Genomic DNA, 16,463 nt, shown 5'->3' on the forward strand with positions numbered 1-16,463 from the left:
TATAACATAAATTACCATCTCATTGATATTGGCCAGAGTCTTTATATTGGTGCATCCTTTGTCAAAACATCTTAAAAACCTTAATTTTATCATAACTTATTTGAAACAGTTGATGTGTATGACGCAGAAAGAACGTTTAGGAATAACTTCAATATACACAGAAGATAACACAACATACTTTAACATGAGACAATGAACAGAAGGAACAGAGGGCTTAAATGCACAGAGAAAGATCACTTACTGAAAAGGTAACAGGAAATAATTAGAAGAAACCATAAAAACTAATGATAATCTACAGACCTCAGGCAAATGGTAGCAGGGAAAACTAAACAACATGACTGTGACATTATCATGTTTCTGGGAATATTGATGTGGTTTTTGCAATGCTAACATTGCTAACGGCAACTAATGCAGGTGTAAATATTTGCTCTGACAATAGTTTGATTCTAGAATGATGATGTGATGCATCATGAAATCTAAATGTGTTCACAATCTGAATAGATTGGATTGATTTATAATTATCGATCACAAAACGTAACTGGAGGGTAAAATCGAATGCATTTACACCAAGTAAATTGGGGCGTATCCTTCCGAACGCTAGCATAAAGCTTTAAACCCACTGTCCAAGAACGGTCCAATACACATCTGCAGTCTAATTCTGTAAATGTTCGTTTTTGTACCCCATCAAGCTGAAGGAGGATTCAACTGTAGCAATAACATAATTTGTGGAGTAAATCCAATTTACAAACCGTTCTGTTTACACTTGAACCAACATTAGGATGAGCAGTTAGCCCTGCTTATTCTGCCTTTCCCTCAGGCTAGATGTTTTGTTTGAGAGAACATCCCTGATAAACATTGCCACTGATCCTGAACAAACTGTCATCACCAGCATTTGATTCAGTCAAAAGCAGCAAATCCTGCATAACACCACCCTGATTCTTGACCCGGCTGTTCACTTGTACACTCCTCCTCTCTGACCTGTCGTTACAGGGCAATGCGATCCCTTCAGCTGAGTTCATCCAGCGTGGAGACATTCCTGGACTAGTTAGCTGAGAAAGTGAGACCATGTGCTGTGGACAGGCTAGTAAACAGAGACGTTAGTTAGCCTGCAGCTTGTAATTAATAAACCCTCATTCTAGATAGCAGATCTTGATGTGGCCTGACAGTTGTCACAACGGTTGATCTTTTTGAAGGTCTGAAAACCCAAAGAGGTGCCTCAGGGATGAATAACTTGTTAAAAGAAATGCAGGCAAGCTGAATTCAAGGCAGAGAGACTGAATGGGATGGGTCAGGTTGGTCAACTAGTGGGTTAGTTAATTTCTCATTTTTGTTTTAGCTTTAAAAAGGAATGAAATAAAAGTCTGTCATTCGCTACTTATTGATTGCTACTAAAATATAAAGTGTCATAATTTTTTTATAAAGGTGCACTCTTTTTGTTTGTTGATATGGCAGTCGTTGTGGAATTATACCATAGTTCAACAATTTTTCGCATAAAAACAACAAAATAATACAAATATATATAGATTTTTGAAAAAAGTATTTTATGCTTATATTTTAAATGATTGTTTATAATATATTTGCGATTTTGCGTGTCCACATACACGTTTTAATAATAATAAAAAATACTGTGTGCACTTTTATGTTATTAATAAGATCACTTTAAATCCTCCTTAAGCTGAGATGGTCAATGTAATGACTGTAACACACAAAACATGCCTGGTAGTCATACACTAAACAACATCTGCTCACAACAGAACAGATCAGATCCAGAAACACCGGTAATACTGAATGTCAGGCTGAACCCCCGCCTCTCTCACCCTGAATCCAATCTCTCAAACACGTGAAAGGGAGATGGACCTGCCTCAAATGTCCAAAGGTGCTGAGGTTAATCTAGCGTGGCAGAAGTCACTCTCAAAATGAACACGCAGCACACACTGACTTCAGCTCTGAACACAAACGTCCATTCAGAATGACTTCTTTCACTCAGGCCCAGGGAAGGTCAATGCTTACCCTTTACCTTCTCTCTTACCATTGCATACAAGCACTGTTATTCATCCCTGCCCTCTCTACTATACTTTAAATAAAATAAATAAATATGGTGGTTAAAGCAATCCATTCCGCTGTACTTTTTCTACAACAAGAATCAATGTCATCTGTCCATTTGGCCATGTGCAGAGATAGCATTCAACATTGAGTATTTAGGATTCTCAACAAGGGGTTTTAACAGAAGCACTGATTCACTGGCCATATAAAGGACCCATATTCTCCCCTCTGGATCCCTCACACTGAAATAACAAACACACTCTGAAATTTGCACACACATACACGCTGAACAAACACTTACACACAAACACACTCGCATAATGGTGGGACTCTTGTGCCGCTGCACAATGAAAGGGTTTTTACAGGATATCCAGGTCAATACACTTTTGACTTTTACATTCACCTTTTAATGTGAAATAAACACACACACAAAAAGCTAGAGACAAAGTATGTAGTCAGAAGAGGGATTGCAAAAAAACTAGGCTGAGAGTGAAACCGAGAGATAGACAGAAACACACAGTGTTAATCCTCAGACATGCTTTTTAATAGGCTCAGCGCTAACGGATGTGTGGCAAATGGGGTTGGATCAACACCAAACTTTTGGTGCCTGGTACCTTGGTTTCGATATTAAATCGTAAACAAAACTGAGTTATTTTTTAAAGTACAGAAAATAAACTAAAACACATAGAAAACAAACACAATGAAAGTGCAAATCTCTATAATAATATTTGTAACTTTACCCACACTTTGTAGATAATTTGGTACAAAATTGTAAGATTTTTCTTTTTTTATCACTTATTTATTATGATTAATATTATCTTCTGATTTAGGTACATCACGTTTTAAGAAATTAGATGATTTTCCTATCATTTTAATTTTTTAAAACATTTAAGTGACTAGACTATTTTGAAAAATATACATTACGTAAAATCTAAATATGCCAAATTTTCCGCAAAGGTAATAGGCCTATATATATATATATAACAACCGGTAAAAACTGATAACACAGGCTCATCCAGGTAACTGAAATCAGCGCTACGCTTGCTAGAAAAGTTTTTCTTTGTGGAAAATTTTAAATTGGTGAACTAATAAAACATTAAACATTAAAACTTAAATCAATATTTTATGTAGTTTAATTATGTCATCCGGGTATCGCAGACTCGCTCTCTTGCTTCATACAAACGCAGCTGCTGTCAACGATTGTTTTGTACACTGTAATGGATTATAAGATTAAAAACATGTATGCTTTTAAAACAGTTTCATCTCAAATCAATATCCCCATAATTATTTATGTGGCAAAATGCCATGTAATAAGGTATGACTGTACCATATCCCTTAAATGTCCATCTAGTTTAAACATGCCGCTTGCTAGCAGCCGCTTTCTTTGTGGAAGCTTTGCGTTTAAAGACCTAATAAAATATTTCAACTCAAGTCAATATTTCATGTCTAATATTTACTTATATGGCAAGTAGCCGTGTAATAAGCGGGATAATGTACATCCAGCCGGTTCCTGCGATAACAATTACAACATTATCCGCGATAACATTATCCCTTACACAAACCCCACTTTAACAGCATACAAAAAGTGAAAATGTCTTAACAAGCATTCCATATGGATTTGATTGCAATTCAATTTTGCTAAATGCATTAATAAACATATTAGTGAATCTCACAAAGCAACAAATAAACTTTTTTACATTTTACGTCAGACACTTAAACTTATGAATATGAACTGCACAGCACATTGACATATAGGTCAGGAACCGAAAAAATTTGCACAATGATGATTGTAGTACTTTTTTTTACCAGTAGCCTATACCACCCTACTGGCCAACACAAGAAATATAAGGCAAGTGAGTCTACATTTTCCTCTCTTAAAGAAATGGATAAAGACAAAAGATCCCCCCCCCCCCCCCCCCCCAAAAAAAAATCGAAACCCATAGATTTTAGCTCTCTTTTCCTGATTCTTTTGAAATTTCTGTGAAAAGAAGCTGGCTTGACTGGTGTGACAGCCCTGATTTTGACCTGAGGGGGCTGTAGATCTTTAACAGCCAATGGGGCTGGCCTCTGATAAAAAAGCAACCAATGGCAAGGGCTGACAGTAAGTGCTCGCCTGTGGCACAGAACATTCATCAAAGAGCTTTTATGAGCGGCAGAGCAGAGGCTGGCATGATCAAATTTAACAGACATGCCAAATATCTCCAACACACTCCCTCCCTGCCTCTGTATCTCTCTGATTGCCAGCTGACTCAACCTGCTCCATGTAACCTGACATTTACCTTTTGATGTTTCGTCATATTGTTCTCTGATCCAGAAGGAATCAACGATCACATCATCCTGTCATCTCGACGTAGCTTTATTATTTATTATCCCTGTCTCAATAACACATACAAAAAAGAACACAAATGAAACACACACATATACAACATACACAACAGTCCATGTAGCTTCTGTAAACAGCTTGACATTAAAATGGAAAATTGACATAAAATAATACAGTGCTATGCATAAGTTTAGACACCCATGCTAAAGTTGACTAAAAAGAGGAATAAAAAATCATCTTTTGGAAATTGAACTTAATGCCTTAATTTAAAAAAATAGGAAAAATCCAACCTTTAAGGACACCAATTTTCTTTGTGAATGAATAATGTATCGTAAATAAATAAATGTTCTTCCTTAAAATACAGGGTGCATAAGTTTGGACACCCCTATGTTAAACTCCCATAGAGGCAGGCAGATTTTTATTTTTAAAGGCCAGTTACTATATGGATCCAGGATACTCTGCATCCTGATAAAGTTCCCTTGGCCTCTGGAATTAAAATAGCCCCACATCATCACACACTCTTCACTATACCTGGAGATTGGCATGGAGTACTTTCCATAAGATCATCTCTCAATGCAAATCAAACCAGCTGTTAGGCTAACTGAAATAAAACCATGCCAATCTCTAGGTATGGTGAAGGGTATGTGATGATGTGGGGATATTTTAATTCCAAAGGCCAAGGGAACTTTATCAGGATGCATAGTATCCTGGATCCATATAGTAAATGGCCTTTAAAAATAAAAATCTGCCTGCCTCTATGGGAGTTTAACATAGGGGTGTCCAAACTTATGCACCCTGTATTTTAAGGAAGAACATTTATTTATTTACGATACATTATTCATTCACAACGAAAATTGGTGTCCTTAAAGGTTGGATTTTTCCTATTTTTTTAAATTAAGGCATTAAGTTCAATTTCCAAAAGATGATTTTTTATTCCTCTTTTTAGTCAACTTTAGCATGGGTGTCTAAACTTATGCATAGCACTGTACATAAATTATAGCTCCTGTCCAAAACAACAGCAAAAATATGCCAGATTTGTGTCAATCTGCCTGTCTCTTGTAAAAGGAGTGTGGCTATCTGCGTGCATGCAAATCAGCATGATTGGCAAAGAAGGGTTGAAGGATGAAGATGAGCAAGCATGTCAAAATGACTGTCAACAAAACATTCAAATGCCTCACATTTATGAAAAATGTGTCATTCAACTAGAGATGCACCGATTGCAATTTTCTTGGCCAATTCCTTTTGTATGTGTGACCTGCCAATACCAGTTTTTGCCAATTCAGATTTTCTTTCAAATAACTATATTTGACAGCATATACAAACAAAAATCAATGCAAATTTTAATTTTATAAAAAAAAAAAAAAGTAAAAAAAAGTAAAACGAACAATTTTCAAAACAACAGCACAAATACAGCATACAGTATTCAGGTTAGTAATACTACAGAAATTAAAGTATTCAAATTTAAAATAACACTGGATAGTCTTAATTGTAAAAATGAAATGCAGATTAATGCTTACAATTAGTTACAAAAGTTAGGCCTATTCAGTCAGAGTGATTTTCTTTGTCTTTTGCTCTTTTATTAACATGACAGACAGCAGCAGGAATATTAGGCGCTGTCACTTTAAGAGTTTATGCACGGATACAATATACTGTTACACATCATGCCTGATCTTTCTCAATTAATTAGGTTTCAACACTTGGACAAAAATGAATACTCGCCAAGATGGATATTTTGACAAAACATTGTGTGCATTTTGTGTGACCGTTTAAGTGCAGCAAGCCACTCATTTTGATACTTGCAACTCACAAGCTGCTTGAGACTGAAAGACGGCTTATGTGCGCTCCACTTATTTAGATCAGTGGTGCACACGCTATTGGTAGTGAGCGCAAAACCTGTGGAAATTAGTACAATTATGCGCAATACCAGCACTATTTAACCGGAGAGATTAAGATGAGTGAGTGAGAGGATGCAGGTGTGTGTCACTTTGCCGTCGGAGAGAAGAGAGCGAGAATGCGCAGCTGACGTTATTGCCTGTGCCGCTGGCAACAAAGCGGACCGGCTCAAAATCTGTAAGACGTGAGACTGACCGGCCAGTTACCGGTCCAATCATGGGTAAAATCAGCTAATTCTGGTCCCTGGCCGGTCGATCGGTATAGGCTATACCTCTACATTCGACATCTTTCTAAAGATGCCACCCTTTAAATGTTTATATATATATAAAAAAAACAAGTAGCCTAGAAACAATTATAAAGGCTAATTAAAAAGTTATTACAATGTTATTGTTATAAAAAAAAGTTAAAATGTTAAACTTAATTTAAATGTAGGTTGCCTGTACAAATCACAATTTTAAGAGATTTTTTTTCCTTGAGAATATTTGCCAATGTACTTGACACACATGCCAATTAATCAATATTGAATATCAAATTTAATCGAAATAGGAACTGAATCAAATCGTAACCTTGTAATTGAAAATTTTATCAATTTATGTCAATACTCAGCCCTAATTTAAATTGTTTATAGTATTATTAATTATATATTACATAATGCCCTACAGAGAGAGAGAAAGAGAGAAAGAGAGAGAGAGAGAGAGAGAGAGAGAGAAAGAGAGAGAGAGAGAGAGAGAGAGAGAGAGAGAGAGAGAGAGAGAGAGAGAGAGAGAGAGAGAGAGAGAGAGAGAGAGAGAGAGAGAGAGAGAGAGAGAGAGAGAGAGAAAAAAAAAATCATATACTATCACAGGGCCTCCAATTAGCTGAGGTGAAAGGTAAAAACAAACACCAGCACTTTTTGAGGCACTTCTGAGTTCAAAATTGACTTGATCATATGATTCTGCCCCATGGCCCCTCACACTTTCACACCAGATCACACTTTCTCCTCTTCACGACTACAGCTCAGTGTTGCATGACCTCAGAGGTGCCAACACGCAGCAGACCGCCCTGGCACCCGAACAAGAGATGATAGCGCTGCCATGCTAATGGCATCTTTTCAGATTACACTGGACAGATATGCAATTTGCCAAGCAAACCCTCATTATGCAGCAGGGGAGAGACAGAAGGGAGGGTCAGATATCCCGATCCAGAGGTCTTATCTAGAGCCGTAAACAGATAAGAGCAGATGACTGCTGCCCTACTGCTCAACTTACAGACAGATGCAGAGACAGAGGGATAAACACGTTCCTCTTCTACAGAAAGACACACACACACACACACACACACACACACACACACACACACACACACACACACACACACACACACACACACACACACACAACACACACACACACACACACACACACACACACACACACACACAAAATACCGATCTAATCCCTCCTGTAGAATAGGTGTCATTATACTGGCCATATCACTCAGGCACATGCATGCAAACACTTCCCTTTACCGGTACCATACTCTGTGACACAGAGTCTGTGTTTGTTTTTTGTTTGTTTGTTGTGTCTCAATATAGATGACAGATCTGAATATTTCAGTGGTTGACATCTAAGAATTTCCTAATTTATTCTAGAGAACAAGACAAAAAAAAAATAGTCATAGTGTGACATATATTTGGTCACAATTTAGATTAGGGTACAATTCTCACTGGTAACTAACTATTAGCAATGAATTTTGCCTTTACTAACTATTAATAAGCAATAATTGGAGTTTATTAAGTAGCTGTTAAGTTTAGGTATTGGCCGGATTAAAGGATGTAGAATATAGTCATGCAGAATAAGACATTAATATGGGCTTTATAGGTATGAAGAAACAGCCAATATCCTAGTAATATGTATGCCAATAAGCATCTAGGCCTAATAGTGAGAATTGGACACTAAAGTTAAACTATAGTGTTAACAATTATATATTCTATAAAAATGTACAAAGCAAAAGACAAATATCACATTCTCATATTGATCTACTTGACCTTCTAATGAAGCTTTTGATTATGAATGGTTTTGGTTTCTAGTTGTTTCATTTCTATTTTTACTTTTACAGAAAACCTTTTACAAAATCCTTTAAAAAACATAGCCTACTAAATCTGTGACTAGTGTAAAAATACTGTGTTGAAAACTGAGCAAGAAATAATGACTGCAAATACTGTTATTTGTGTAGTTATTAAAGTTTTTCTATAGCCTATATATTATGGAAGAATTGATCATGCATTGTGGCATCAAATAGCCTACACCTTACATTAGCTAAATTAAATGTTTCTGTTTCATTAGACAATTAGTTAATGCAGTTATAGGTTTCAGTGCCTAAAATCAGCAATCGTGACTGCAGCACCAACTGCCACATGACAACGTTTTTAATCTAACGATGACAAAAACATTACGGCCCTGCATTTTTGTTTGAATAGTGTCACACCTCATGACTTTCTCATGCCCTTAACAGTTAACAGATATGTTATCTGATCTTCCTGGTTGAACAAGTGCTTCAAAGGTGCCCAAACAGTTGTCATAATAAAACTTCTCTGACAAAATGCGTTTATGTGCAGGAAACCTCTGATTTTATACTAATGTACATTTTAAATGTCAAAATTTAGGACTTATTTTCCGTTTATGCCAGTGAGAAAAGTACAGTTAAACTGGTTAAACTAATCAGCAGAGCAAACGTATATTTCAAGATGGTTTACAACCTTCTAAAGTCACCATTAAATCTGATCAAGTGTTTTCCTGCGCGACCTGTCACTCACATGAGATCACAGCCAGCAAACTACAACAATCCAATGATTCAATCAATTCCCCTTGGACAAACTCAGGTCCCACCCTACATTTTTTCTTGTTTGAAAAGCCGTTTCACCCGTTTATGCATCACAATAGGGAAGGAAAGACTTCCTCTTCATGCTGACTTTAAATACATGACACCAAATGGATGGTTATCAGCTATCAGTTGCAGCGTGGGTAAAACTTCACCAGTCATTGCATTCCCTGCAAATCTAGCATGACTGTAGTCATTTTAGTGCTGAACAGAGAGCAAAGACATTTTCCCACATATTGATTAGTCTTTTGAAAAGTAGACAATTAGCAATTTCCTTCTCTAGATTGATATTCTCTTGTCTTATTCATAAAAATGTTTGTTAAAAATGTTACAGCTAGCTTGGCACACATTACCATTAACAGTTACATAAACCCCTGTACAAATCTCTTTCACACACATTCCCATTCTTCATCTACCTACAACAAACAGAGTTCAACCATAAACAGAACAGAGAATCGGTAGACATCCCAAAAACACAGAGGCCCTGTAAGACCACCCAGACCTGTCCAGTAAAAGCATATGGCCCAATTGGCCACAATGACATCAGGCTCTTTACTCTCATCTAACAGGCTTATCTCAGTCTCTTTCTCAGCTGATCTCTTTAGACCGGCAGTTTACTCATTCAAAGGGATTTTATGAGTCGGGCCACAGCTACTTCTTGCTTTAGGGTGCAGGAAAAGAGAGATCTGGTCTGTTTGAAGCGATATAAAGGGCAGGCATGAGAGAGAGACGGCAGATAGGCTTTATGGCCCTAGTGTAACTAAAGATGTTGAGAACTGAAAAAGAGTGTGTGTGTGTGTGTGTGTGTGTGTGGCCTGGATTAACAGCTGGGTGTTTAACTCTCACTCTCAATAGGTGGGGAAAGAGATGAAACAGACCTGCGTACATGCATTTTTCTCCAGCTGACGTGCAGTGGAAAACAGCTGTGCAAATGTGCATGCACACCACAAACACACGCAGGCTGGATGTGCAAGCTTTGAGCGACAAGCTTTCTTGAAAGACAAAATTTAAATAAAAGATGCTATATAATACAAACGGGCAGAGAAACATTAGGAACGTTGAGACCCTTTGAGAGTCATATTTAATTCGGCTTTTAACTGGAAACTATTTTTGCAGTCATTTAGATGTTCTTAAAAAATGTAAATGGCCAATAGGACTTTTAAAAGACAAAAACAATTACGATCAGATATGCTCTTGGGAAACAGAAACTTTCGACATATCTGAAAGCTTCCTGTAATAAGATGTGCATAATAATAGCACCATATCAATGATTATAAAAAGAACTCACACAAATCGCCACATTCAGGTTGAGATTAACACACTCAGCGCATAGATTCTCATCACCTCCATCTTCTTCACTGCCGCCACTTAGGTTCCTCTCCATCACTTACACTGCGATTTGTCATCTGTTGACTCACAAGCTGCGAGAGCTCGTCCTTCAGCCGAGAAATCTGTCCACTTGGACCTCATTCAACTGATCTTCAAAATCACAAGATTGTCTGTGTCTCTCTCAGCAATTACTATCAGTGTACAACATGACACCGAGCCTCACAGGCAAAGGACAAGAACCAACAGAATATGACCTCACATCACATGACTGCAAATTGTTGGCACTTTCCTCATGCTTAAATTTTAGCATACAACTTACTGATCACAGCACAAAGTTATTTAAAACATATGATCAGTGATAATTACATGATCAAAACCATTCATCATCCCTCTCCAGCTGTACAAAAGCAGCAAGGCATGTCGCTTTCTGGAATGAGATACATTTATGGTATTCACAAAAAACAGGTTACCACGTCTGGCATTTCCACTGTAATGGCCGATTCTGTCTTGCTATTAATGGCAAACATTAAAGACAAACACTGGAAATCAAGCCTGCTCCCCTCTGTTTATCACTTGGTTAGCACAGGCAGGTCAATTAAACATAAACCACTTAAAGAGAAGAATGCAGCCATAAGCCCTCCATGCACACTCATAGAGGAATGCGTTAATTATCAAATGCATCAGCAGGTTGCCATGAGTTGCAAAACTAAGCACCTGGAGATATTTTAACATTGTGACTGACCACACTGTTATTAGCAGAGGTTACTCAATGTAAAAAATTTTTTTTGCTTTAACTTAAAAAAGCAAGTTACCTTGTTGCCTTAAAATGAGTTTGTTGTAATTAAAAATTTGAGTTAATACAATGAAGAAGAATGGTTTAATAAACAGAAACTCAAAATAGTATGTTATCTTCACACATTAGTAGTTGATTTGACAAAAGATAAAAAGTTGTGATAACAAATCATGAAAATATTTTTTTACAGAGTGGTTGATATTGACATTTAAGCTATATCACTTGAGCAAAAGCGCTGTTGTTCTTATATTATAAGCACGGATCTTTTAAGTCATAAATACCAAGAATTGTGTATTACATGAAACTACATAAAATCCCATGTTAGACCAACATAATCCCCCTGATGTTGTTCCAGCTAGTCTAAAACAGTTGTCTGAAGAACAAAGAATTGAACAATATTGCTGAAATGTTAAGGGTTTGTCAGTTCCCAGCATGCACTGCAGCATGCATACATGATGCAGTTCCTGTTAAAGGATTATTGTTTTCTGACTTTTTCACATTAGTTGATTATCATATCATTGTTGAGGTTTGTGTCATGTAGGTCTATGTTCTACAAATTAGATCCCAGATATTTTTGCGTTGGAAGGTGATTGCACCTTCAGAAAAATATATTAAGTGTACTAAACCACAAGTGTAATGTTGCTTTTATACAACAGCACTAAAAACAACTAATTAATGTCGAGTAATTTGTTCCAAAGAAAAAAAATGGTCAGTAACCAAATATATTTCTTCTCCAGCTCCGCAAATGAAAATATTTCCACAAAAAAAGCCGAAAAATCAAGCTAGCTAGCTAGCATGTCACCAAACAATAATATGCATACAGTTTAAGTCATGTAAAAATGAATGGCCTATCAATTAAAGCAAACCGAAATACAGAAAATGGAGACTAGTTACTCTGATAAACGGTTGTGGATTTTGTGACTGCAAAAAGGACAAATGCACGAGTGAAAATGTATTTATGTATGAGTAGGCATGCATATTGGAAAGCACTGCCCCCGTGATCCATTCATTAAGCCAAATCACATAATGGCTCCTGATAGAAGAGAAATGTTACACCCAGATGTCAAAATGATCCTTCACCACGCTCGATAATTGTACTGAGAATAGGAGACCGTGTTTCTCTGGAAATATGAGTCTGAAATTTAATTATCCATCCTTTGGAAAATGTAGGGCAGACAGAAGACAGCGCAATGATATAAAACTGCACTCAGTGGGTAACTAATGTCAAGCTCTGGGTTTAACTGAGTGAGCACAAGATACCGGAGCCGTAAATCAAATAAACACTATCTAGCCTTAGGTAATTGCGCTTTTAGGAATGGTTAGAAAGAGTCCATGGCACACACACACACACACACCAGAAAAAAAAACATGATTACAAAAACCAACAGTAATTGTTTCAGAATAAGATCAACCAGTGATGCTCTTCTTCACATTGCACTTACTAACGATCACCCTCAAAATATGTTAAAGCTAAACTTTTGCATGCAATAATAATCTACTGAGCATGCAATGCAGGGAATGCCAGTGAATCATGTTGTTTGCCAGTTACACAGATGGGAAAAGCTCAGTGCTGCCAAGTGTCTGCTGACTGCATTAAATCCTCTGATGAAAACACGCAACACGGTCGGAGATCACAACATATGCTCAAGAATAAATTACGGCAACACATAAGCTTCAATCTTACCCCTGGATCCAGTTATTTACGGATGACATTCGACGAAATCATTTAGCACCAATCCACAAGACCGAAATGCATGGTTAAAGATCCTCTGGTCCGCGACAGAAAGTGGCCAATTCAACACGGGCAGCCGCGGAGACACCTACACCAGATTCAGATTGAGCAGTAGCGTCTATCGCACTGGTTTCTCCGCCAACTAGCCCCGCCCCACTATTTTACATCAACACGGAAGCCTTCTTCCGATTGGCTCTCGGTTAGACTAGGACGCGTCTAGCAGCGCGTTCGACCAATCATTAAATAAAAGGGGTGGGACTTCGAGTTGGAAGTCATGCGGGCGGATGCGATGCATGACGTCAATCCTTTGTTACCTTGCCGACCCCTTTCATCTGAAACAACAGCAGATATCTACAAGCCCAAACATTGCGTATTAATTCATAAACACCTTGGTGCAGACTTTAAGAAGCTTGTTGCGGGGGGTTAATTTACAGAAAGCACTATTCAAGGCAAACACAATTAGTAGGCTATTATAATGAAGCAGGTGCATCCAGTAAAACAAATCAGCATTCAGTTTAATTTGAATGAAGCAAAGACTATAACGTTACTTGCTGCATGGGTGAAGTCATGTAATTTCTTTACACTCAAAGGCTTTATAACGACTCCATCTGGCTAGACTACAGCTGAGATTTATGACAGAGCAACTGTACATTGCTATCCAAATGGCCAAGCGTCGTTCACCAAAACCGTGCATGTATGTGGATCGCAGTCAATTCTCCACAAACCATAATAAGCCATCTAATGATATGCGGCTTTATAACTTTCCACCCACCAGCCAATGTGCTGTCGGCTGTCAAAACCCCCAGCTTCAAATACCGCACTGCTTCTCGGCGGAGAAATCCCCGGTGACATTTCGAGACAACGCCTTTGATATTCAGCAAAGGTCACGGACATACATTTATATCATTTTCCCCCCCGAGAGGATCAAATGCGAAGTCTGCAGTCTGCCTTCTAAAAGGCCCTGAAACGACACAAGTATCCATAAAAATGCAGCCTATGCTTTAGAAATGCTGAATATTTGCTGAGAAAGCAAGAACATTGCGAGCAATTTGTGAGGAGATACAACACATCACAGTTACAAGAACTGCAGCTAAATATCCATTCATTCATGAGGATTCAGCATTCAGTAGCCCCAAATTAACATTGAAATAAATTCATCTCTTAATTGTGCAAGAACAACTCGCGTAAGCGGATTTTCGGTGGATGTAACTATTGTTTTTTAAGCACTGACGTCAATCCCGTGTTTTGGCCTAAAGCAAAAGGCCAAGTGCTTATTAACCATCTCTTCCACACTAAATGAAATACAGAGCTGACTCCTTTGTTGCTTCATAAGCCTGATGAAATAGATGGATAGGCTAGCCTAAGCAACCGTGCACAAAATCAGTACAGTTATCATTCAAATGCTGTACTCACTCTCCGTAGATCATAGCATTATTCATTGCTCAGAACATCGTATTGGATTGGCATTATTTGGATTCGGTGTTTTGATTTTTTTTTTTTTTTCCTAGTGTTGTTGGTCTGCGTTGCCGAATCAGTGTTGCTGTCTGCGGCAGCAACTTCCGGCGCATGCGCTACAGCGCTCGCGTCACAGACAATGGCTGTGGACCAAACATTTTCTTTCTTACATGGACAAAATTCAATGCAATTTAAAAAAAAACACACAGGAGCAAAACCAAGTACATTTGCACACAAATGTAATCCTTTGAAATATTGCATTTACAAAATTTCTGCAGTCAGCATTAGTCCAAATATAATGATTTCTGCAAAAGGCACTTTTTGTCTCCAGCCAAACTTAAGAAATCTTCCCTGAATCTGAGTATGACATATTTATTATTCTTTATTCTTTTACAGATTTATTATTCTCTATAACCATGATAGCTCAGTGCAGCTTGGTGAATGTAATTTGTGAGATTATTATCATCTTTTTTTTAATTACTCTCTGAGACAGAAAAGTGACAAATTATATTTTAGTAATTGTATTAGTTCATCCAGTTACATAATAGCTCTATCAGCAATAATAGCTTGAAAAACATAATGACACCAAGTCAATAATCATATTGTCTAAGGAAGATTAACCCATTCCATTAACTAAAAGATTTACCTTGATGGTTATCAATGATCTGTAAGAGAAGTTAATATTTACAGGTAGAATAACAACCGAACACTCAGTTCATGCTTTGCTAGAAGCATAAAACGCAAATGCATTTTCTTAACAGTTTTTATTCTTGCATATTCTCACTTAGTACGTTTACCCTTGTGGTACAATTATTAGAGTTAAAACATTAAACATTAAAATATGACCCCTGGTGTCAATTTGTTCCAACATGTTATGTAAAAAGAGAACATCGCAATCACAATTATACAGACTATTTAGGCTACATATAGCAAAACAATAAATAGGATACAAAATCAAATTTAACAGAAAAAAATCCAAAATTCTTAGCAAAACTTGGAAGACTTTTTGGTAGACGGGGGGACAACTGCATTTTCCCACTATATAAAAAAGAAAGATCAAGTAAATATCAGAACAAACGCTCCTTACATTAATGTGCTGCAGCCAGACAGCTATGTAAACCAGTCAGATTTGTTATTTGTTCGCAAATTTAATTAACGTTACGTAGGCAATTTTTTTATGATAATGTCATCATAATTACAAAGCGCTCTGAATGAAACGATTCAGATACTACGCTTGGTCATCCCAGAAGTAAATATGGATGTTTTTAATATTGTGAGAGTTTGACAGTTGCACTTGAAACCTCATACATTACCGGACTCGACAGGTAGGCTATTAGGCTACCAAATAGTCCATGACATTTCAAAGATTTTCAATCTGGAAAAAAACACGTCGGAGCTTCGAACGGAAACGAATCTACTGTGCTTAAACGTCTTAGGTGAGAAAATAGCTGTGGGAAATAAATTAAATTTAACATTTACTAGAACTCAACAGGACAATTGCACTCCGTTCGCCATTTTTCCGGAAGCCTTCTTCTTCTTTAGTTGATTTTTGCTGAAAAGCAAGCGGGGTGTGTATACCGTCACCTACCGGTCTAATAATCTGAGTATAAACAACTCATTAGGTAGGTGTACAGTATATTTGTGTGTTAAAACGAAGGATCCACGTTAGAGGACAAGAAAAACTATTAAACTGTAGCTATTTTGACAGACAAGCCTAAACATGAAACGCTCTAGCAACCTGATCCGAATAATTTTTTCCTACATCCCCCCTATTCTTTACCTTATTATCACTTTAAAATGCAGTAAATTCCACTCTTTCCTCATAAAGGTCCACTTTCATACACCCCAATGTGAGGAATTAACCCTTTGTGTCCCTCCCAGGCCAGCACTCAACTGGCTAATAATTAATGCTGTTTCTCAAAATAATGTTCTTATTACAGATAGATAGATAGATAGATAGATAGATAGATAGATAGATAGATAGATAGATAGATAGATAGATAGATAGATAGATAGATAGATAGATAGATAGATAG

The 16,463-nt window shown here is 37.2% G+C and overlaps 1 protein-coding gene across 4 annotated transcripts in view; it reads right to left on the minus strand.

Moving 5' to 3' along the window:
* Nucleotides 1-14,571, minus strand: part of fam222ba (family with sequence similarity 222 member Ba) — a 65,480-nt gene extending 50,909 nt beyond the window's left edge. The window contains exon 1 of one of the 4 annotated variants that reach the window (XM_079608747.1): nt 14,386-14,569. The gene's annotated coding sequence lies outside the window, so the exon portion shown is untranslated. Of the gene's footprint in view, nt 1-12,924; nt 13,191-14,385 lie in introns of those variants that run through there. The other 3 variants (XM_079608746.1, XM_079608749.1, XM_079608748.1) reach the window with 3 other exon arrangements.
* Nucleotides 14,572-16,463: the final 1,892 nt, after the last annotated feature.

The sequence above is a fragment of the Phoxinus phoxinus genome, assembly GCF_949152265.1.
Source record: "Phoxinus phoxinus genome assembly, chromosome: 3".
NCBI lineage: Eukaryota > Metazoa > Chordata > Actinopteri > Cypriniformes > Leuciscidae > Phoxinus > Phoxinus phoxinus.